The sequence below is a fragment of the Vombatus ursinus genome, unplaced genomic scaffold (assembly GCF_900497805.2).
Source record: "Vombatus ursinus unplaced genomic scaffold, bare-nosed wombat genome assembly UNPS02014932.1, whole genome shotgun sequence".
Lineage (NCBI taxonomy): Eukaryota > Metazoa > Chordata > Mammalia > Diprotodontia > Vombatidae > Vombatus > Vombatus ursinus.
Window position 1 is genome coordinate 15,265,789 of NW_020954710.1, and position 22,872 is coordinate 15,288,660.

Consider the following 22,872-nt stretch of genomic DNA (forward strand, 5'->3'; position numbering starts at 1 on the left):
GATAGATAGATAGATAGATAGATAGATAGATAGATAGATAGATAGATGGATGGATGGATAGATGGATGGATGAATAAATTGGATAGATACATAGATACATACATGCACAGGAGGGACAGACAAGATACAGAAAGATGATAGAAAGAGATTGATGATAGACAATAAGAAGATAAATAGAGATAGATGATAAGAAACAGACATGAGAGACAGACAGACAAGATAGAGATGATAGATAGATAAAGGAGATAGACAGATAGAGATGACAGAAAGATAGATAGGTAGGTAGACAGACAGACAGACAGGACAGATAGATATAATATATACAAATCAAGTACAAGATCACCTTAGAGAGGAAGGTAGAGAAACCAGATATGCAACTGATAATTATGCACATAATAATTATAATTTCGGGGGTGAAGGGAAACAGTTCAGTGATTCCATTGGCTTGGAAATCCCCTCCACTGAAATCAGATTGGCAATTGCTTTGCAATTTATAGATTTAAGAGTGTTGCCTGGGGTGCTGAGAGACTCAGTGACCTGTTCAATGTTAACAATTATAATAACTAATATTTACCATAGAGCCTACCATATGCCAGGCACTGTGCCAAACACTTTACAAATATCAGCTCATTTGATACTCACAACAACCGTGGGAAGTAGGTGCTATTATTATCCCCATTTTACAGTTCAGGAAACTGAGGCCAAAAGCAGTTAAGTGACTTGCGCAGGGTCATACAGCTACTAAGTCTTCCTTACTCCAGGCAGGGAAAGGGTGGGGGAGGGGTTCCGTCTACTGAGCCACCTGATGACATAATTTTTTTAGAAATACTCAGAAAATAAAAAAAGAATAGGATGACACAAGCAGGATGCCTTTACTGTTGTCTTCTTAAAGGAATACACACCTTCAGAAAAATGTAAATAAGCTATTAACCTAAACCTGGAAGGGACATCACAAATCATCTAATCCAATATCCTGCATTTGACAAATGAGGATGCTGAGGCCCAGAGGGGTCAAGTGACTTGCTATGGCTCCCGACCACCATCCACTGCCCGGCTACAATGCAAACCTAGGGAATCTTGGGAAGCTGGAAGAGACCTCAAGGGTCATCTGGTCTAACTTTTCCCCGCAGGGTGACCTCTTGAGTGTTAATGCTATCTCTCCTTGGCCCCAGAAGGCAGAACTAGGGAGAAAGGGAGGAAGCTGCAGATCAGCTCATCTAACTGTAAGGGGAAAACTGCCCAAAGTGGAATTGGGGCGGGGGTGCCTCATGAGGTGGCGAGCTCCCCATTCCCTCAGGTATTCAAGCTGAAAAGCTGAATGACCCCTTGCCAGATCTGTTACAGTAGAGATGCTTGATCAGGTGAGTTGGACAAGATGGCTAGTTTATGCTGGAACTAATTCAAGCGGTCCAGGGACATAAACTTCAAGGGGATCTATGAATTTGAATGGATAAAAAAATGACGTCCTTATTTCAATATATTTGGTTCCCTTGGTACTTCTATGTATTTTATTGTATGCCCTTAAAAACATTATCCTGAAATGGAATCCTTCACCAGACTGTCAAAAGTCAATGACACAGAACAGGTTAAGAACCCCTGATCTGGTCCAAACCCTTCAATTGACAGATGAGGCAACTGAGACCCAGAGTTGGGAAGAGACTTGCCCAAGGTCACACAGTTAATAAACATTGTGATACAGGTGTTGAACCCAGGCTATGAGTCCAGACTCATCAGTCTTTCCACTGTACCACACTGTCTCGAAATAATTGTTTTTAAGTGTGTGATCTTGTTTTATTTTAACATTTTTGCTTCTGACCACTAAGTTTGAAATTTTTTAAATTAGTAAAACATTTTTTTAAAAACACATTACTGTTTAAAAGACAGTTAAAAAAAATCACCAACATGCCTCTTTCTTTTTCTCTTTCTCACTTTGTATCTCTTCCTCTCTCTGTGTCTTTTTCCTCTGTCTCTCACTTCCTCTTTCCATATATATCTCTCTATCTCTGTCTCTCAGTCTCTTTCTCTTTCTCCCTCCTCTCTCTCTTTCTGTCTCCCTTCCTCTCCCCTCCTCTCTTGGTCTCTGTCTATCTCTCTCTCCCCACTCTTCCAGTAACATCTCTCAAGTTTCCAAACCACAAGAATTTCCAGTCTACAATGGCAGTTAGATAAATAATAACACCTATCCCTAAGGGGGGTCATGAAATTTTCTTCACTGAAAATTTTAAAGAGAAGTGTATATAAATGGAAGTCCCACACATGGTTTCAATACAGGCTTTGAAAAGCCATGTGCCACCGGGACTCCATTGGAGGCTCAATTCCCCCCAAATAATGATAGCTTACATTTCTATAGTTGTTTAAAGAGCACCTTTGGTCTATTGTCTCCCTTTATGCGCACAACAAACCTATATTGTTGGCCCTTTAGGTTTTCTGGTATAAACGAGTTAGCAGTATGGGGAACTCCTGGTGTGATGCCTTCGTCTACCAATAAGCATTAATTAAGCACTTACCAGTCACAGCGCTGGGCCCTGGGAACACAAGCACAAAAATGGAACCAATCCTGCCCTCAAGGTACTTACATTCTATGTATTGGTAGGGGAGTAACTTACGCACAAATGAGTCAATGAGGTAGGGGTGGGGGTGGGGGAAGAGAGGGAAGAACCAGCAACTGGAAGCATCAAGAAAGGCCTCACAGAAAAGGTGACCCCTGAGTTGAGCTTTGAAGAAAGCTAAGCATTCTAAGGGAGGAGGGTGTACAACCCAGATCCCAATGCATGGGTGACCGAACGTAATCCCTAGGGATTATATTTTTCCCATGTGCCACAGCTAAGTTTCAAGAAAAGCATTCGAAGTCATGTCTTCCCAGCTCTCAGCCCAACACCCTATCCACTGAAGCCTACTTTGTCTGTATGTTAGGGCATCTTTATCCCCATTTGCCAGATGAGGACACTGAGGCATAAAGAGGTTAAGTGATTGATCCAGGGTCACACTGCTAGTGCCAGCATGGGGATTCAAACCCAGGTCTTCCTGACTTGAGTACAGCATTCTCTCCACTGCAGCAAGCTGCCTAGGTGGACGGCATAAAAAGATGGTTTACCATGAAGAAGGGGAACAAGAAAAAGAAGTGATACAATGCAAATTATCACACTTTGGTGACTGCATTTTCAGAAAGCATAACAGACACCAATTATTCTAGCTGCTTCCTGATCCAGAAGGCTGATGTTAGAATCTTTTAACATCTTAATACACCATTGTTTTTATGTTTTTATTTTTAAAACAATGACCATTAGGCAAGCTTCCTGGCACTGCTATTCATTTCCACTGCCCGTCCTGCATTTTGGTCCAAATTCATTATTTCCCTATCAATCCAATTAGCTCCTTGTTTACCAATATCTCACATTTAATTTGCAGCCTTGTTCTAAAATCTCAAGAAAACTTTCATGAGTTGATTTTCTCCTCCCTCATTACTACCAAATAATTAGTAGAGAAGCTGCCCGTGATCGGGAATTAAGAAGCCAGGAGCAAGTCGGAGCTTGCTCTCTCTCCCCCAAAAAAGAAGTGACAAGAGACTCTTCTAATTATGAGGAGGCTTTGTTGACAGCCCAGGGGACTCCTGGGACCAGAGGAAGCAAAGAAAAAGAAAGTAAAAAAAGAGAGAGAGACACACACACACCACAGTCGTGTGGCTTATCACATTTTATTATTAAATGCCAAGGTGTTGACGTCTCTCATTTACATAATAATGATTAGATGGATTGGATTTTCTTTTATAATTGGGGGCTGTGGGGGGGGGTGGGGAACAGAATTCCACTGGCCAGCCTTGATGGTGGGTAGCTTTCAGAGAAACATTTTGTAGAGTGTAAATTATGAACAATTTGACTAATGGAGCCTAGATCAATGGTGATGAGCCTCACATGAGGCCAGGGATGAAAATGAGAATTTTTCTCTCTGATTTTCACAATCATAGAATCTCAGAGGTCAATAAATACCTGAAAAGGGATCCCCTCTCAAAAGTCCTCCACTGAGGGGGAACCCACTACCTCTCAAGGCAGTCACTTCTGCTTCTGGAAAACTCTCTTTGTTAGGAGGTTTTCCCTGACATCAAGCCTAAATTCATCTTTTTGAAACTTCTATCCACTATACATGGTTCTGTCTTCTGAGGCCCAAACAGAACAGGTCTAAACCTTTTACACATCAGCCTTTCAAATACTTACAGGCTCCTCACATGTTCTCCCTAAGGTTTTTTCTTGTCCATGCAAAGAATCTTCAGTTTCTTCCACTGGTGCTCCTTTGTTATGAACTCAAGTCAACCACTCTCTTCATCCCACCTGTCCTCTTCATCCCACCTGTCCTCTTCATCCCACCTGTCCTCTTCATCCCAACTGCCCTCTTCATCCCACCTGTCCTCTTCATCCCAATGCCCTCTTCTAATACCTTCTAGACTGCCAACAGCTTCCCAGAACTAAACACAAATACTCCAGATGTGGCCAGATCAGGAGAGAAGATAGCAGAATCGTATCACTTAGGGTCAAAAGCCATGTTCCTCTTAATGTAAGCCAAGAAGTCATTGGTTTTCTTGATTCCCATATCATTATGTTGATTCAATTTGAATTTTCAGTATACAAAACACTCTAGCTCTTTTTAGCTCCAAACTGACATCTAATCACAGTTCTCCTAATTTGCATTTATGAAACTGAAATTTCTTATCCTATGTTTAAAACTTTACACTTACTCTTTACACTTTTATCTTAGTTTTAGACCAATGTTCAAGTCTGCCAAGATATATTTTAAAATAGGTGCTATCTTATTACATTGCCTATATTTCCTCTTGTATCCCTTCTCTTCTTTCTCCCTAAGAGCCATCCTTTATAACAATGAATTTTTTAGAAAAAGAGAAAAGTGAAAGAAGAGAGGAAAACTCAAACATATTGGTCAATATATGAGAAAAGCCTAATATTTTACATATGCAGTGTTCCATGCCCACATACCCTGCAAAGTAGCAAGAGTTGTTTTCAGCAAACAGAATAATCTTCTCATGTCTCTTCTTAGAGCAAGCTTGTTTCTTTGCAATGTCAAAACATTCCTTTTCCATCGTTTTGTGGTTGTTATTTTCATTCACGTTGTTGTAAACATTGTGCATATTATATCATTTTCCTGGCTCTACCAAAGAATTATCAAAGAAAAACTCCTGGTTCTGACAGATTTATGGGAGGATTCTATTAAACTTTAATACTACACAAATTATTCTAAAAATTATTGAAAAATTATTGAAATTATTGAAAAATTCAAATTATTCAAATTATTGAAAAAGAAAGCACACTACCAAACTCCTTTTATATAGTCCTGATACCTAAATATACCTAAAATGAGGAAGGATAAAGCACATTTTTTAAAATGCTAAAAAGTATCTATCAAAACTAAGAGCAAGCATCATAGTCAGTGAAGATACACTAGAAGCCTTCCAGTAATAACAGAAGCAAAGCAAGGATGTCTCCTTTTCCACTATTTTTTTGACTAGGTAAAAGAGACCATTCTTTGCTCCATTTCTTACTTAGCCTTAGTCACTGAATGGGCATTGCCTTAGTCAAAGTGAGATGTGGAAAGACCTTAGCTTAAAAAAGCCAAGGTCTGCCACTGCATCGAGGGCCATCTCCAGTCATCCTGATCTATATCTTCCCAATGGACCCCGATGGCTCTGGAGGAAAAAGTGAGGCTGGTGACTCTGCACAGACCTCCCTCACTTAAATCCAATTTACTTGCATGTCATGGCATCACCTCCCTGATGCCAGTCCTCTTCAAGAACGAAGGACAAATAGCAACAATAACGGCAACAACAACAACAATATTACTTTATATAGTTCCAGCAATGCTAGGAATAACAATAAGACAAGAGAAAGAAATTAAAGGCACAAAGGTAAAGAGGAGATAAAAGCATCTATAGTTGTTGATGACATGACGGTTTACTTGGAAAACCCTAGGGGTCAGCAATGAAACAAATTAAGAAAATACCATTAAAAAAGTCACAAGTTACAAAATAAACCACAAGAATAAACAGAATTTCTTTGTAACAACAACAACATTCAAGAGGCAACAACAGAAAGAGAAATCTCATTCAAAATAATCATAAAATGCAAAAACTATGTGGGAACAAAACACATTAAATCCTTGAATAGATTCAAATACAAAATTTTCCTTAAAAAAATAAAGAACAACTAAAGAGCTCATGTAATATTCAGTATTGGTGGCTGGGTTATGACAATGTTATCAAAAATAATTTTCAGATTTAATGTCGGACCAATCCAAGTACCAAAGAGATACTTTACAGTTAGATAAAATAATAACAAAATTCATTCGGAAGAGCAAAAGATACAGAACACCAGTGGACATACTGAAAAAAGGTAGGAATGAGGGAAGAATAGTACTTTCAGACTTCAAACGATATTTTAAAGCAGTGATCGTCAAAACCATTTGGTCCCGGTTTGAAAAACAACAAAACAAAACAGAAAAGTAGATCCATGGAACAGACAAAATGTGAGAATTAAAAATAATGGAATTTAATAACCCAGAGTTCAATAAAGCTGAAAACATAAAATTACTTAGGAAAGAACTCCCATTTTATAAGAATTGCTGAGAAATCTGGAAAGCCGTGTGGCAAAAACTAGACACAGACAAATTTTACACCATACTCCTCAATAAATTCAAAGTGTTTTGGGTGCCCGAATATTAAAGATCAAGCCATAACAAAAGGAAAAATAAGGAGAGAATCAGATCATATACCTTTCAGAGCTTTGAATAAAAGATGAATTCTTGTCAAGATCTTTTTGAAGCCTGACTCTGTCATCTCATCCATATAATGGAAGCTATCCACTAGTTTTGTGTCATTTTCAAACTGAATGAGCTTTATCTAAGCCACTGAGGATGTTAAACAGCAAGGAGATGTTTAGACCCCTGGGGCACTCCACTAGAGACCTCCTTCCAAGTCAACATGCAACTATCAAGGACTGCTAACCATACTATTGTCCAGCCCCCTTCTCTCCACCTTTTTCAAAAGAAAGAAGGGACAATAATCATTTATAGTGGCCCTACTATGTTCCAGTCACTGTGTTAAGAGCTTGTATAGATATCATCTCATTTGACCCTCAAAACAACCCTGGGAGGTAGATGCTGTTATTCATCCCCATTTTATAGCTGAGGAAATGGAGGCAAAGAGAGGTTAAGTGACTTGCCCAGGGTCACACAGCTAGTAAGTGTCTGAGGCTGGATTTGAACTCAAGTCCTTCGGACTCCAGGGCAGGCACTCTATCCACTTCACTCTTTAGGTGATTTTTCACGTTACATAGATGTTTAATATATGCTTGCTGGATTAGAAGGCACTACTTTGCAGCAATACTTCAAAGGACTCCTTTTTCCTTTCTAAAGGCTATTTGATAACAGAGGCTCACAGATTTACAGGTAATTTAGAGGTCATCTAGTCCTACTCCTTCATTTTACAGATGAAGAAACTGAGGCGTGGAGGCAGACAGTGACAATACTAAAATCACAAAGGTGGTAAACGGCAGAGCTAGGATTTGAATCCAGGTCGTCCGGCTCAAAGGCAAAGCTCTTTCCCCTGAACCACACTATTCACCTATTCAGAACATTCTTCCAATTCAAGGTCATCATGAACATTTTTACCTAGATTAACTTTCTTTCTTCTTTTCACTTGGATCAATTCATGGTATTACCCCTCCCCTCAGAAGTCCCAACATGGGCCACAGAGAGAGAATGGACTGGAAGTGGACCAATCCTGCTTACATGAGGTCATCCAACAAAAGGCCAGATGATCATCTGAGTAAGTTGTAAAAAGGATCCCTGTTCTCGAATAGATTGGGCTGGAGGGATCATATACCTAAAGCTGAAAGGGACCTCAGAAGTCCTCTAGTGCACTGTGGAAACAGGTCTGGAGATGTGAAGAGACTTGGTCAATGTCACACACACAACAGAGGACAGTTAGGATTTTAACTCGGGTTCAATGTTTCATCCCCAACATCCCTTCTGAGAGTGGGATTCTGTGAGCTGTTCAAGGAGGAAAGAGTCTTTAGAGAAGAAACCGCCAGGCAGAGAGTAGCCTCACAGGCTTAGGGTTGGGAGTGAGGTAAGGGGCACAAGAAGGAGAATATCTGGGCACATTCTGGATCAAGGAAGGAAATTTGGCCCAGCAAAATTGAGGTACAGAGGTCACAGATCTGGGCACGAGAGGTCCTCAGAACCTTACAGCCAGGATTTGTCACCGCCACTGACAAATGAAGACGGTATATGTGTGGTATGTGTGTGGGTGGGTGGGTGCTGTGGACAGGGAAGTTTTGCATATGGTTTCTCACAGCAAGAATCATTTTTCTTATCTGCATTTCAATTCCCCATATCCTTAAGCTCTGGAGACCAGAGATCCCTGTGCTTGCTTGGAAGAGAAGGAGATTAATCAGGGGACAGGCTAGGGGGATGGCCCTGGGGAGACCCTGTTCCATCTTTGCCCCTCACTGCTGCCTGGATGTAGGCAAGACCAGGGTTTGAATCCTGACTCTAATAGTTAGGAACCCAGCTGGGTCACTCAAAGCCTTGGTTTTCTCATCTCAGAAATGGGGATAAATCTTTGCTCTCCAGGACACTCTCTGGGTTGTTGTTAGGCAGGGGCTAAGTGGCTTTAGTGTGTAAATGTCAGTTGTTGTCCCCTTTGAGGTCTAAACGTACTCCCCACCCCCTACCCTCCCCCCATACAGGTAGAAATAAATGCTCCATGAAGGAGCACATGTGCCCAATTAGTCCAGGAGTTTGCCGAGTCGGGGCTCCCCAGAGAAGGCACCTAGCAGGGAGAAGCAGCCGGTGAGAGATTACAGTCTCAGCTCCGCCCCTCGGAGTGAAGAAAGTGAATTGATTCTCCAGCTGGTGCAGATCTTGCAGACCTGTTGTTTCCAGATACTTGATTACAAAAGGGAGTTTGGAATGGGAGGCCAGGGCTATACAGGTGACCAGACCACCCTAAAGTGTCTGTCTTCTTTAAGGCACCAGCATCTTGATGTAGGAGGCATGTTGGATTTAGTCTAAGTTCAAATCCTGTCTCTGATCCTTACTAGCTAGCTGTGTGAAACTGGGCAAGTCACTTAAATTTCTTTGTGCCTCGGTTTCCTCGTCTGCAAAATGAGGGAGATTAGACTGCACCAGAAGAAGTCCAGGGCTTAGAGCTCTTAGTCAAGTATAAACAGATAATGCTGATGAGATACCCAGCCACCAAGGTACTATTCTCTGCTTCCTTCCTGACTCAAGTCACAGAAACCTGGAGGTCCACCCCTCCCCACAGCTCCTTTCTTCGACTAGATGGTTCCTCCAGAACCTCCCTTTTAAGCACAGCACCTAGGCCAGTCATGTCTTCACTCCTCTCTAAACTCGAGTCACCAGACTTCCTCAACCATACCCCTATTCCACTACCTTCCCTCCAACCCCTACAGATTTTCAGCTCCTTTTTATGTACTGTCTTCTCTCATTAATATGTAAGCTTCTTGAGGACAGGAAGCATTTATCTTTCTGCTTGTATTTCTATTCCCAGCACTTAGTGCAATGTCTGATGAATATTAAAATGCTTGTTAACTTGACTCAATGGCCTCCAATGTTCTTTCTAGCTAAGTCACATCACTTCCCTGTGCCTCAATTTCCTCATCTGTAAAATGAGGGGGGTTAGACAAGCTGACCTCTAAGGTCTCTTCTGACTTCAGACATAAGATCAAGTGCTAGAGATAACAAGATAGTCCATTCCTGAGACACTCAGTAGAAGCAACAATGTCCATATACTGGTAGAGAAGGCATAGTGAAAGAACACTGGTCTTGCAGTAAAAAAAAAAAAAATTCTGAATTCAAAGTCTACCTCAGATACCAGCTATTTGACCCTGGGCAAGTCACTTCCTCTCTGTAACTCAGTTTCCTCACCTCAAAAATAAGAGGGTTGGATTCTAAGGTCCCTTCAGACTCTATGTTTATGACCCTAAGTCACTCCCCCTCTCTGTACCTCAGTTCCCCCATCTGCAATACATGGCAGTTGGAGCCAATGATCCCCACAATCCCTTGCAGCTCTAAATCCTATGATCTCTCTCCATCCCAGTTGCAGGATCCATAAAAGGGAGATAATACTTGCTGTTCCTTGATTCAACAGGGTTGTGAGAAAGCGCTTCGTAAAACTTTAAAGTCCTAAAAAAACTTTTTTTTTCTTTCCCAAACACACTTGTGATTTCATGAACACAGGATGCTCCCAAGGAGGGACTTCCTCTACTGGCAGAGTTCTGTAAGCATTTTTTACAGCATGAGGAAGCTGCTTGGAGAGCTCACAGGTAGTTTGCCCAGGGTCAGATGCCTAGGATGTATTAGATGCACCACTTGAGCCTGGGTCTTCCTGAATCTGAGGCTGGCTATCTACTTACTGTGCCAGCCTGCCTCTCCATGAAATCTGTGATTATTCCCCCCCCCCACCCCGCATCAGAACCTCTCCTCAATCTAGCCCCCTTCATGCCTTCTCATTCTATTCCCCTCAACACTGAACTCCCATCTCTAATCTCTGTCTTTGCCCTGTCTCCACACCTAGATCTTTCTTCTCTATTCTACTTTCTGGATCCTTCAAGAACTCTGTCCGAATCTCACTTTCCTCATTTCTCCTGCTGCTTACTCCCCCTCTCACATTACCTTCCATTGACTATATGTATGTGTATATATACATACATACATACATACATATGTATCCCTATATGTATACATGTAGCCCCATATGTATATATGTGTGTGTATATCTTGGATATTCGTACCTATTTCCATGTCATCTGCCTCATCAGAATGTGAGCTCTCTGAAGACAATTCCATAATGGAAAATGATATCCACATCCAGAAGTAGAACTGTGGAGTCTGAATGCAGATCAAAGCATACTATTTTCACCTTCTTTTGTTTTATTTTTTCTTTCTTGTGGTTTTTCCCTTTTGTTCTGATTCTTCTTTCACAATATGACTGATATGGAAATATGTTTAATATGACTGTACATGTGTAACCTGTATCAGATTGCACGCCGTCTTGGGGAAGGGAGAGGTAAGGGAGGGAGGGAGAAAAAAGTTTGGAATTCAAAATCTTATAAAAGTGAATGTTGAAAACTTTCTTTATAAGTAATTGGAAAAATAAAATACTATTTAAAAAAAAGAATGTGAGCTCTCTGAAAGCATGGCTGACTTTTGCTCTTCTTTGTACCACCAGTACTTAGCACAGTGCCTTAGCACATAGGAAATGCTCACTAAAAGGTTGTTGACTGAATAGCCAATAGTCTACTACTTGGTCTTGATGACTAGGGAACTCTTTCTGAGAAAGTATCTCCACCATCATTCTGAAGCTCCCCTGCACTAGTTAAATATCTTTTTTAAAAAATAAAAACAAAAACAAACATTTGCTAAACACCTATGCGCCAGGTGGGCAGCTAGGTGGTACAGTGGATAGAGTGCCAGACCTGGAGTTAGGAAGACTCATCTTCCTGAGTTTAAATCAGGCTTCAGATAATCACTAGCTGTGTGCCCCTGGGCAAGTCACTTAACCTTGTTTGCCTCAGTTTCCTCATCTGTTAAATGAGCTGGAAAAGGATGGCAAACCATTCCAGTATCTTTGTTAGGAAAATCCCAAATGGGATCACAAAGAGTCAGACCCGACTGAAACGAATCAACAGCAACAATAAAAAATTCTATTCTGCTTAATTCACTATCACAATGAAGTGAGTAAATACTAATTAGATTGAGTAGGGGTATCAAAAATTATCTTCACACAACATCTTATCTACATATAGTAACACGGTGCTAATATTCTCTTGGAGAATACATGTGACTGATATAGGCACATGCATCAATATTTGTTAAAAAGCTGTCAACTAATAAGTCAATTAGCTAAAGTCTATTAATTAATTATTAATGAAGCTGATTAATCGAGAAGATCAGAGAATATAGAGGGTGAAGGGACCTTGAGTATTCTAAAACAACTCTATTGGGCATATTCAGAAGGCTTTCTTCTCAGGCCCAGAAGGGTCGCACCAGTAGGAGAAAATATTCAAGATTGGAATAATTGAGTAATATATGCCCCTAGGACATCAAGGATGGTGACACACTCTGCTTCTAGTTACAATGTTCCCCCAAGGCTTCCTACTAGAGTTTTCTTGTTTTTAATGTGCTAATAACTTCTAATGGGAGTAAACAGTTCCATAGATCTTATTGTTTAGATACCTAGATACTTACTAGCTGTTTGACTCTGACCAAGTCACTTCCTCAGTTTCCCCAACTGTAAAATAGGCATAATAACGGGTTTTTGTCAGAATCAAATGAGATAATAATTGCAAAGCCCTCAGCTCAGTGCCTGGCACATTATGCGTTTTATAAATGCATATCCCTTTCCTCATAAACAGTTATATTTTAAACAAATTGTATCACACAGCCCAAAGATAGCAATGTGCTATTTTTCTTTGTATATATCATTATGTGAATTTCTGCATAAAGAACATAGCCATACACATAGTTAGGCAGTAAATATTTATTGAGCTCTTACTGTATGCCACGTACTGTGCTAAGAATTAAGGATACAAAGAAAGGCAAAAGACAGTCCCAGCCCATAAGGAGCTCACAATCCACCAAGGCCACTTAAATGTATGTGTGTGCATGCATATAGATATGCACATATCTATAAACACATATATGTGTACTCATTTATTATGTATACAAACCAATACCTCTGTGACTTTGCCTAGCTTACATGACCTGACTGTACCATCTGTAAAAGGTTTTGCTTGAATATGCATATTTGTTACAAAGTGTTTTTTTCATTCTAATTTTTTCTTTCTCAATAGTGAGTGATGGGAGAGAAAATAAATATCTGTTAGGCAGAAAAAAATCACATTAAAAAAATAAAGCAGTTCCATCCTAGATCAGATGAAATAATATTTGTAAAGCACTTTGCACAGTGTCTGGCACACAGTAGGTGCTTAATAAATGCCTGTTCCCTCCCTGTGATATATATAATATATGTGCATATATAGTATATATTATATATATAGTATATGTATGTATACATATACATATAAATATGTGTGGTTACATCCTATCTGTTTTTCTATATCTTGTGACTATTCAGTAGTATGTAAGCTCACAGAGGTTGGGGATGGTTTCATTTAGATCTCTGTATCCCTAGCCCATAGCTGGGACCTCATAAAGGTTTTTTTTGGGGGGGAGGAGACACATGAATATGTATCAATGTATAATACACATTTACATGCACATATACACATTTACATGTGTGTGAGCATGAGTAGAAATAGGCGTGTATACACGCACATGTTATATATGTGCATATATGTACATATGTATGTATACATTGATACAAAGTTATGTGTCTTTCCCCTCTGACCTTTATTAGGCACCAATTATGTGCTAGGTGCTAGAGATACAAAGAACAATTATATGTAAATGTATACATAATATATTTATATATTTCTTGTTCAGTTGTTTTAGTCATGTCTGACTCTTCATGACTCACATCTGGGGTTTTCTTATAACTCTTATATAGTGGTTTGCTACGCCCTTCTCCAGCTCATTTTACCGATAAAGAAACTGAGGCAAACAGGGCCAAGTGACTTGCCCAGGGTCATACAGCTAGTCAGTGTCTAAGGACAGATTTGAACTCAGGAAGATGAGTCTTCCTGACTTCAGGGTCAGAGTTCTAACCACTGCACCACCTAGCTGTGTTGTACGTATGTGTATGTGTGCATATACACACATGGATACATATATAGATATATGTCTATGTGAGTGTGTATTGTATGTATATACACACATATTCCTTTATTAACATATATACATATAGTGTATGTATATATACATATGCATATATCTTTAAGAAGGGGGTAAGAATGACTTAGATCTGAATAGATTTCTAGGAGGTACTGTTTTGGGCTCATCCTCTGAGGTTTAGGACTAGGACAGAACTACAAAAGAACCCTCCAAAAAAAAAAAGGAGACATCACAAGTGTATATATGTGTGTGTATATGTATGTGTGTGTATGTGTGTGTGCTTGCGAGCTCTCACCAGAGTGCAAGCACACATAGGGATAGCATGGTTTAGTGTTAAGCATTAGACTTGGATTGGAGGCAGATTCTGACAATGGGTCAATGGAGCAATCACTTATGTGCCTCCAGTAAATAATTTACACAGCAAGACTTACTTATTAAGTTGTAGAAGGTTGCTGGGAGTCCCCTCCCCCCCCCAAAAAACCCCCGATGATGAAAGCATAGATCCTTAGCATATATTCGGGGATATTAAACAGGGGAAAGAGAACTGACTTGGAGTCAGGTGGGAGCCACGTTTGAATTCAGACTCAGACATTTATTTAACTACTGTAATGTAGTGATCTGACAAAGAAGGACCAGTTATAGAAGTTATCATTCTCATTTGGTTTAAAAAAAAAAAAGGCAAATGGGGATAGAGGAGGGAATAAGAATCTCACCATCCCACTCCATCGTTGGGAGGAAATGTGTGTTGTCCATTTTAAATTTATTAGTACAGAAAGAGATAAGAAATTTGAGCTAATCAAGGAAGCAAAAACCTCTCAGATTAATTGTGGCCACTGAATAAATAGGAAATGGTGAGGCCGAGGGAGATAGAAAAGATCTTTCTTCTTTCTTCTCATCTGTAGATCTTTGAAGCCAGAGGCAAAAAGATTCCTAGTGAGTCTCATCCCATCCTATCAAATCTTCTGCAACTTATATAATCTTAGAGAGAGCTGCCTAGGGCACTCAGAGGTGAAGTGACTTGTCTAGAGTCACACGGCCAGAAGGTAACAGACACAGAACTGGAGCCCAAGTCCACTTTGCCCCTCCATCCGCTTTGCTGTGCTGCCTCCAGTGGCAGAGGATAACATTTTAAAATGCTATTTCCTTAACATCAGCCCACTATGGATCCTCTGAATGGGCAGCCAGGCTCCCTCCTTCCTTCTAGGATGTTCTCACTGTTTCCTTCTGAACAAGAACCCCCAGTGACCCGGTGAATTTCCTTTGATCAGGAGAAGAAGGCTAATAGCCAGAAGCTATTTCATGGTTCAGTGGGAAGAGCTCTGGACTTGGAGGCAGTGGCCCTATATTCAAATCCTGCCTCAAACCAACCCTAATCTCTCTGGACTCTGCTACCATAGCAACTATCTTCACTGGTCCCAACTTGAACACCACTCTTATGCCTCAAGACAAGAATCCCTAGATCTCTGGGCTTGCCCAAAAGATCTACTCTCTAGGTCTTTGTGGGAGACTTCCTGTTTCATTATAGAGAGCAGGGAGAAAGCCTTGGATTTGGACCAAGAAGCCCTGCCTTTGAGACTTCAGACTTTGTACTCAGTCATCTCAACTCTCTCAGCTGACTCAGTTTCTTCACTTGTGAAAGAGTAATGATGCTATTTATAGTACCTACGACTTACCTCTGGAGCAGCTACTTGGTGCAACGGATAGAGTGCCTGGCCTAGAGTCAGGAAGACCTGAGTTCAAATCTTCTCAGACAATTCCTAGCTGTGTGACTCTGGGCAAGTCACGTCACCCTTTTGGGCTCAGTTTCCTCATCTGTAAAAATGAGCTGGAGAGGGAAATGACAGTATCTCCAGTACCTCTGCCAAGAAAACCCTAAATGGAATCAGGAAGAGTCAGACAATACTGAACTACTTACCTCACAGGGTTGAGGTAAAAGTGAATTAGTATCAATAACTAACATATACATAGAGAGCTGTACACATTATTTCTATGGAGCCCCTCACATCAGCCTTATAAGGAGAATACATTATCTCCATTTCACAGATGAGGAAACTGAGGCTGACAGACGTTAAATAAGTGACTTGCCTTTGGTCATATAAGTAGCGTATCCAGTGAGATTTGAACCCAGCTCTTCCTAACCTCAATCTAGTAGGTTATTTTAATGCACTACAGAAATGAAGAAAAAAAAATTACTGCAATTGCCACATGCTGCCCCTGTGTTTTTTTTAAAACCCATGCTCCTCTCCTTTTTTTTTATAAGGTAATTGGGGTTAAGTGACTTGCCCTGGGTCACACAGCTACTATCATGTATCTGAGGACAAATTCGAACTCAGGTCCTTCTGACTCCAGGGCCAGAGCTCTACCCACTGTGCCACCTAGCTGCCCTTTCTCCTTTTCTTTCCTTGGGCCTGCGGCGAGATGGGAGTAACTCAGACCACTTGGACCCAGGGTTGTGATTGCCAAAACACTGGACTTGGTCATCAGCTTGTGTGCCCTTGGGCAAGTGACTTAGCTTCCCTAGGTCTCAGTTTCCCAATCTGTAAAATTAGAATAACAGACGTATCTTCTTTAAAGGGTCATAGTGAGGTTCAAACGAGTGAGATATAAATGTTAGCCATTAATATTATCAGCAGCAGCATCAGAGTAATTCCTGGGATGTACTTCCTCCTCATCTCTGACTCACAGAACCTTTTTTTTTTCCTTTAAGGTTATATTCCACTCCTTTTCCATAAAGCCTTCCCTGATTCCCTTCCCCAAAGTCGTTCCTACTCCTTCCCTCTTCGATTTTCTTTGTTCTATTTCTACATTTTGTGCTGGCCCAATCCAATGTAAGCCCTCAGAGGGCAGGGGCTTTGTTTTTGTCTTTGCATCCCTAGCACCTAGCCTATACTTGGTGTCTTAAAGAGGCGTGTGGGGGGAGGGCCACAGGGAAGTAGGGTCTTTTTTCTGACTCGGGCTTACTCCACCCCCACCCTCCATTCCAGCTGTTATGACAGATCCAGACCCTCTCTTCATCTCTAAAGGTCCAACAAAAGTTGTTCCCCCTTCACACACATCCTTTTCTCTGCAAATAGGAAGGAGTCTTGGAGCTTCTGACCCCACTTTGGTCCCAAAGTCCCTCATCCTTGGATAAACACTGAGCCTCCAACTCAAAGGCACCGCTGACACCAAAAATGGCCTTTTCGAGTTTAGAGTGGCAGCAAAATTCAGATTTCCTTCCCTCCCATGACCCTGTGGAAGGAGGAGACAGTAGTCTGTTACCTCGTGGGATCTCTTGCTCCCCACGAGCCCCGGGGGACTCATGTGCTCTCGGTCCAACCTTGAATAGAGCTTTGGAGGTGGCTACAATCACAGCAGCCTAGATTTTGAGCTGGAACAGGCCTTGTCAGCCCCTTCATCCGGCCCAATCCCTTCATTTTACAGAAAAGGAAACCGAGGCTCAGAAAGTTTAAGTGATTTGCTGAGTAGGATGTAAGGTCCTCGAGGACAGGAAGTGTTTCACTTTTGTATTTGGCTCCCCAGCTCGAGACACAGTTTGGCACATAGTAGGTTCCTTAAAAATGCTTTCAGCGATAGAGAGCTCAAGGTCACACAGTGAGTGGCAGAGCGAGGGTCCCCTGGTTCCAAATGTTGCGCGCTGCCCGGTCAGTCCCCAGAGTTCTACATACACCCGCAACCCCATACAGAGCCTGAGTCCGAACCCTGATTCGGCGCAGGTTTCACTTCCCCTCCTTCCCTCCCTCCACCGGCCCTGGCTCCCCTACCTGGTGCTGTCGGAACTGGCTGCCCGTAGGTGCCTTGCTGCCTGTCTCTGGTATAGATGACTCGAACTCGCGCGCGGCTTGGCCCCGGGGCTGGCTGCACTGGCTAGCCTTCTGTATCTGGGCCCCGGGCCCCAGACTCGCGCGGGACCCCACCCCACCCGTGCCCTCCTCTACCCCTGCTGGACGCGCGGGCTAGCCGGAGGTTAACCCTTTGGCTGCCGGCGGGGCAGAGGAAGAACCCTAGTTAGGCAACGGGGCGCGCGCTGACGCCCGCAATAGCCAGTCTGGGGAGACAGGGGCTGGGGGCGGGTGGGGGCTGTGGCCGAAGGGCAGACAAGAAGGTCGGATCGGCGAGGCTGGTTATAAGGGACTGCAGGCGTGGGGTACAGGAGAGGGAAGGGGAGGGGGGAGGGGGAGGAAGGAAAGGGAGGGGGAAGGGGGAGGGGAGCGTCCGCTGCCGCCGTAGCAGGCATTAGCCGCCTTTTCTAGCCTGGCGGGCTGCTAGCGCGGGACCGCTTTACGCGCCCCAGGCGGCCCGAGGAGGAGAAGGAGGAGGCGGCGGGGGAGTGGGAGGAAGGCCAGAAGTTGCCAGCGTCCGGGGAGTAGGCCTGAGGTCCCCTCCCACCGGCCTCAAGCTCCCACAGTCCCGTTGGGGAGCTCGGGAACTGCTGCCCTCCCCTGACCTCACCTTACTCGGCCCTGCCTAGCCCAGCTCTGGCTACGGCGAGTTCCCTGCCAGTCCCCGAAGGGCTTGCTTCTGGGCGCAGGCGGCGATGCTAGTGCCCGGCGGGGCAGCGAGGTTCATTCAGTTCGATCTCAATTCGATCAGCAATTATTTTGTACCTACTAGATGCCAGGCTCTGGGCTAGGCCCGGGGAGAGAGAGACAAAAGCGAAACGGTTACTACCCTCGAGCAGCTCACAAGACAAACTGGCAGGCAGCGTTCCCTGGACAACATCCCAGATAGAGTAGCAGTCCAGCCTTTCCTGGTGGATCTCTCATGACAAGGAGCTCACTACCTAACGCGGCATCCCATTTAACTTTTGGATGTTTCAGTCAATCAACAAAGGGCCTGAGGAGGCCGGACACTTAGCTAGGTTCTGGGGATACAAAGAAAAAAACAGTGCCTGCCCTCCTGCAGCTTTCCTTCTAGCGTGGGAGAGGAGCATTGAGGTAAATCGAGGCTAGACAGAGTATTAACAGTAAGACTCTTGGGATGAGGGTGATCCCGGAACCGATCCTTGGAGAAATAACGATTATTGTCAATTCAATACAACAAATATGTGTTATAGAGGGGAATTCCCGCTCCACTGGAGCGCTGTTGGAGGACAAAATAAATCTCGTGACCTGAGGGACCCTTTTGTGTGTAAATGTGCCCGTAGTGTCTGGGAAATTGACTAACAAAAGAACTGAAACAAGAGTTGCCAATGGGCGTTTGGGGCCCAGAGGGCCCGAAGTCCCACCAGAGAGTGACTGCACGTGGGACAGGGCACGTCAGACGAGCGCGAGTCCGTCTCTTGGAGGTCGAGTGTTTCAAATCGGTCTGGATCTCATTTTGTGGCCCTATCTCGTTTGCGTCTAGGCATTACCTCAACTTTGGAAAGCCCTTCGCACCCGCGCGTCTTTGTACTAGCGTTATTTCAAATCATAGATTGTGTCTTATTTTGTACTTGTGGATTGAATCACATTGGACGTGTTGTTGCGAATTTTGTGATGTTATCTTCGGTATCTCTAAGTGTTGCTACATTGTGTGTTTGTGGGGCGGTGAGGAGTAATTCCACGTCTGGGCTAGAGGCACGTTTCCCTTTGTGTGACGCGTTGAGAAAAATGTGGGACCAATATATAAAATAAGAGAAGCCCTCGGAGGAGTTTTCCTCGCTATTAAAAAACACAGGTACGGAACACCAACGGTAAAGCACTCTCTAAAGCGAAACAACTGCAATCTCTCTTTAAGAGCGATATAAACATGAGGCTATTATTCTTACAATTATTTTAACCAGGACCTATGAGTCCCTCCTTCTGTGAAGACTCCAGATACGGAAATATAGGTTGTTGTTTCTTGAAGATTATATATATAGATTTAGAGCCGGAAGGGATCTAGTAAAAAACCTGTCATTTTTTCTGATTGCACGCCGGTCTAGAGGAGGTGGGGAGATGAAAGAGGAGAGAAAATTTAGAACTTAAAATTTTATGGAAGCGAATGTTGAAAACTAAATTAATTAATTAAAACAGAAGTAGTTGCTTTAAAAAAAAACCTGTCATTTACAAACTAAATGAGGAAGCTAAGGCACAGAAAAAAACTGATTAATTGGCCGAGGTAATACAGCTAAGTGTCTGAGGTGGGAGTTAAACCTAGATCCTCGGGGACCCCAAGTCAGCTACCGTATGCGTTATTTTTAAAATTAAATGTAAATAATAAAATTATTAAATTTATTTTGTTATTTATGTGATCTCCGTTCGAATGTAAGCTTCTTAGGGACAGGGACTGTTTTTGTTTTTTGTTTTTTGGGTTTTTTTGGCCTTTCTTTGTGTTCCGAGCTCCTAGCACAGTGCCTGGTACGTAAGTATTTAATAAACGCTAGTTGACCGACTATGGTAGATTGGCATTTACTCTGCCGCTTGTCTTAGAGAGTAGCCTAGAACCCAGAAAGGTTAAGTGACTGTCTCTGGGTCACATAAATGTGACCGGTAGATGTCAGGGATTGGGTCTGAATACAGGTTTTCCTATTCCAAGGCCGGCTGCGCTAGCCATTGTATCACACTACCTTTGTTCATCGCCATTATTTATACATGGGGGGTGGGGTGAGAGGAGAGATTAGTTTCGCGCAATGAGTTATCTCACCTGTCTGAAACGGGGATAAGGATCTAGAGTCTTGACTGGTTGCATCTACCCGGTATATCATTGGGCTGGGCGCTTCTCTGCTTTTCTGGACGCAGCGGGCCCAGACCCCAGTCTGCAGCTACCTGGAGGCCATGGACTACCGCTGGCCCCTGGAAACCACTCTGATCTGGCTCAAACCATTCACCCCGCCCCTTTGGCTGCTTTCTTCTAGAACTAGGTGATTCACCACTCCACCCCCACCAGCCCCAGTGAGGAGGAAGTGGAGGAGGGTGACGGTAATTGATTAAATGAATGAATGAACTAAAGAAGGGACTTCGGTTGGGGATGGCTGCTTAGAACTAGTGTGTGGCCTTAAGCAACTATTCCGCCTTCTCGAGTGTCTGAGTTTCCACATCTGCAGGAAAGCATGAAGGATCCCCTAGCTACAAATGCTATGATGTTGGCGCCCCTCCTGGCCTCATATTCTCTCCAAGCTGGGGCGAATTGGCCCTTAAGAGCTCTTGAGCTCACAGCCCAGCGCGTTACGTGACAAAGGCAGTCCTTAAATAGTGCCTGCTTCGCCGTATCTCTGTCAAAGAGTCCTGAGCTCTACTCCCGGCTCTTGCACTAGAGTTAACTGTGGAAGTCACAAAAACAAGATGAAAGAGATAGAGAACCGACCTAGGAGTCCGAAAAAAGTGGGTTCGAGTCTCGACTCAGATTGATAAAGGCAGTTAAGACCCTGGGCAAATCACGTACCCACATGCCACTCACAGATGACTGAGATGGCTCCTATCTGCATTTTTGGAAGGAATTTCCTCTCGGGATTTCCTCGAAGCAATGAAATAGCTCTTTTCGTTTTTTTGAAAAATGAAATATTTGCAAAAAAAAATAAAATATTTGTATGGAGCTTTAAAGCATTGCAAAGTGTTTTATGTACATTATTATCTCATTTTATCCTCACCAAAGAATAAAAGGGAGGCTTTGTTATCTTCCTTATTTTACAAGGCAGGAAATTGAGGCTCAGAGATGTTAGGTGACATTCAGGATCGTAGTTAGTTCAGGTCACCGACTGGATTCGAATACTGGTACTTCTTGCTTAATTTCTCTGAGACTCTATTTTCTCCTCAGGCAAATAGGAAAACAACCCAGAGACTCCAATACGTAAACAACAACCTTCTTTGATATGGAATAAAACAGTTTCTGAAGAAATGTGGTGTCGCACTGAGCACAATGGAGGGGAGAATGAATTAATAAATGAATGAAAAAAGTATTTATTAAGCCCTGGCCTTGTACCAAGCACTATGCTAAGTGCTGCCGCTCCAAACACAAAAGCATCCCTGCCCTTAAGGAGTTTACATTCTAATTGGGAGAGACTACACGTTTAGGAGATTGATGGCTAGGGAAGAGTATTTTGTTTTGGAAAACTGGGGGGGGGGGGGTGAGGTGGAGCCAAAGGGAAAGTTATGTAATTGTTTTTCAGTCGTTTCTGACTCTTTTGGAACCCCTTTTGGGATTTTCTTGGCAAAGATACTAGAATGGTTTGCCATTTCTTTCCCCAGCACATTTTACAGATGAGGAAACTGAGGCAAACAGAGCTAAGTGACTTGCCCAGACTCACACAACTAGCGTGTGAGCCACATTTGAACTCAGGTCTTCCTGACTTCAGGCCAAGTGCTCTACCTATTCAGTCACTTGACCCTATCCCAGGACCCAAGAGAGTTATTTTGATTATGGTTGCAGAACTAGGAAAAGGGGCCGAGTGCCTGTGCACAAAGGAAGCGGTGGTGGCCTGGCAACCGTTGGAGGATCCCAGGATGAAAAGAATGGAGCCAGTCCTAGATGTAGAAGGATGCAGAGGCACTATTTATCAGCAATCACTTTCCAGGAAGGGAGGAATTTCCAGGCTTGAAAGGGTTAAGTCCAGAGTTTTGAATCTCAGTGGGAAGTTGTTCATTTCACTTGAAATTTTTTTCTCTCTCTCTAAAAATTCTGGCATAGTCAAGGTGATCAGACCACAATTTATTACCAAAGAGGAACCCCAAAGAACAGGAGTGTACAAATTAGCATCAAAGAGATGAATATGGTAGGAAGGGCTGGTTATCTAGCAAGGGTGAGGGATGACAGATGGCCCCCCAGCATACTGGGCTTTTACCCTTGGGCTGTCTAGAGAAATCAAGAAAGGCCACTCCAACTTTGAATAGAACTCCCTATGTCGTACCTATGAAAGGAGATGGACCAGAGTTCCATAGAACAGGCAAGCCTGGATGGGCTTCCATCTGCAGTCCTTGGGGATTATAGATCTATCGGCGCACTTGGGTGAGAACAACAAAAATAACTATCACTACATCTCTAGTTTAAAAATAATCAGGAAAATGAGCACAGAAGGGGCTACCCCAGAAACATGGGATGGTTTTATTATGATTACTATGTACATAAAGTCAAACTGAAAAGCAGAAAGTGTTG

At 42.8% G+C, this 22,872-nt stretch overlaps 1 protein-coding gene across 2 annotated transcripts in view; it reads right to left on the reverse strand.

Annotated features, from left to right (window-relative positions):
• LOC114029523 (tumor protein p73) overlaps positions 1 to 20,563 on the reverse strand; it is a 208,105-nt gene extending 187,542 nt beyond the window's left edge. The window contains exon 1 of one of the 2 annotated variants that reach the window (XM_027843999.1): positions 20,428 to 20,563. The gene's annotated coding sequence lies outside the window, so the exon portion shown is untranslated. Of the gene's footprint in view, positions 1 to 17,585; positions 17,706 to 20,427 lie in introns of those variants that run through there. The other variant, XM_027843998.1, reaches the window with a different exon arrangement.
• Between the last annotated feature and the right edge of the window lie 2,309 nt (positions 20,564 to 22,872).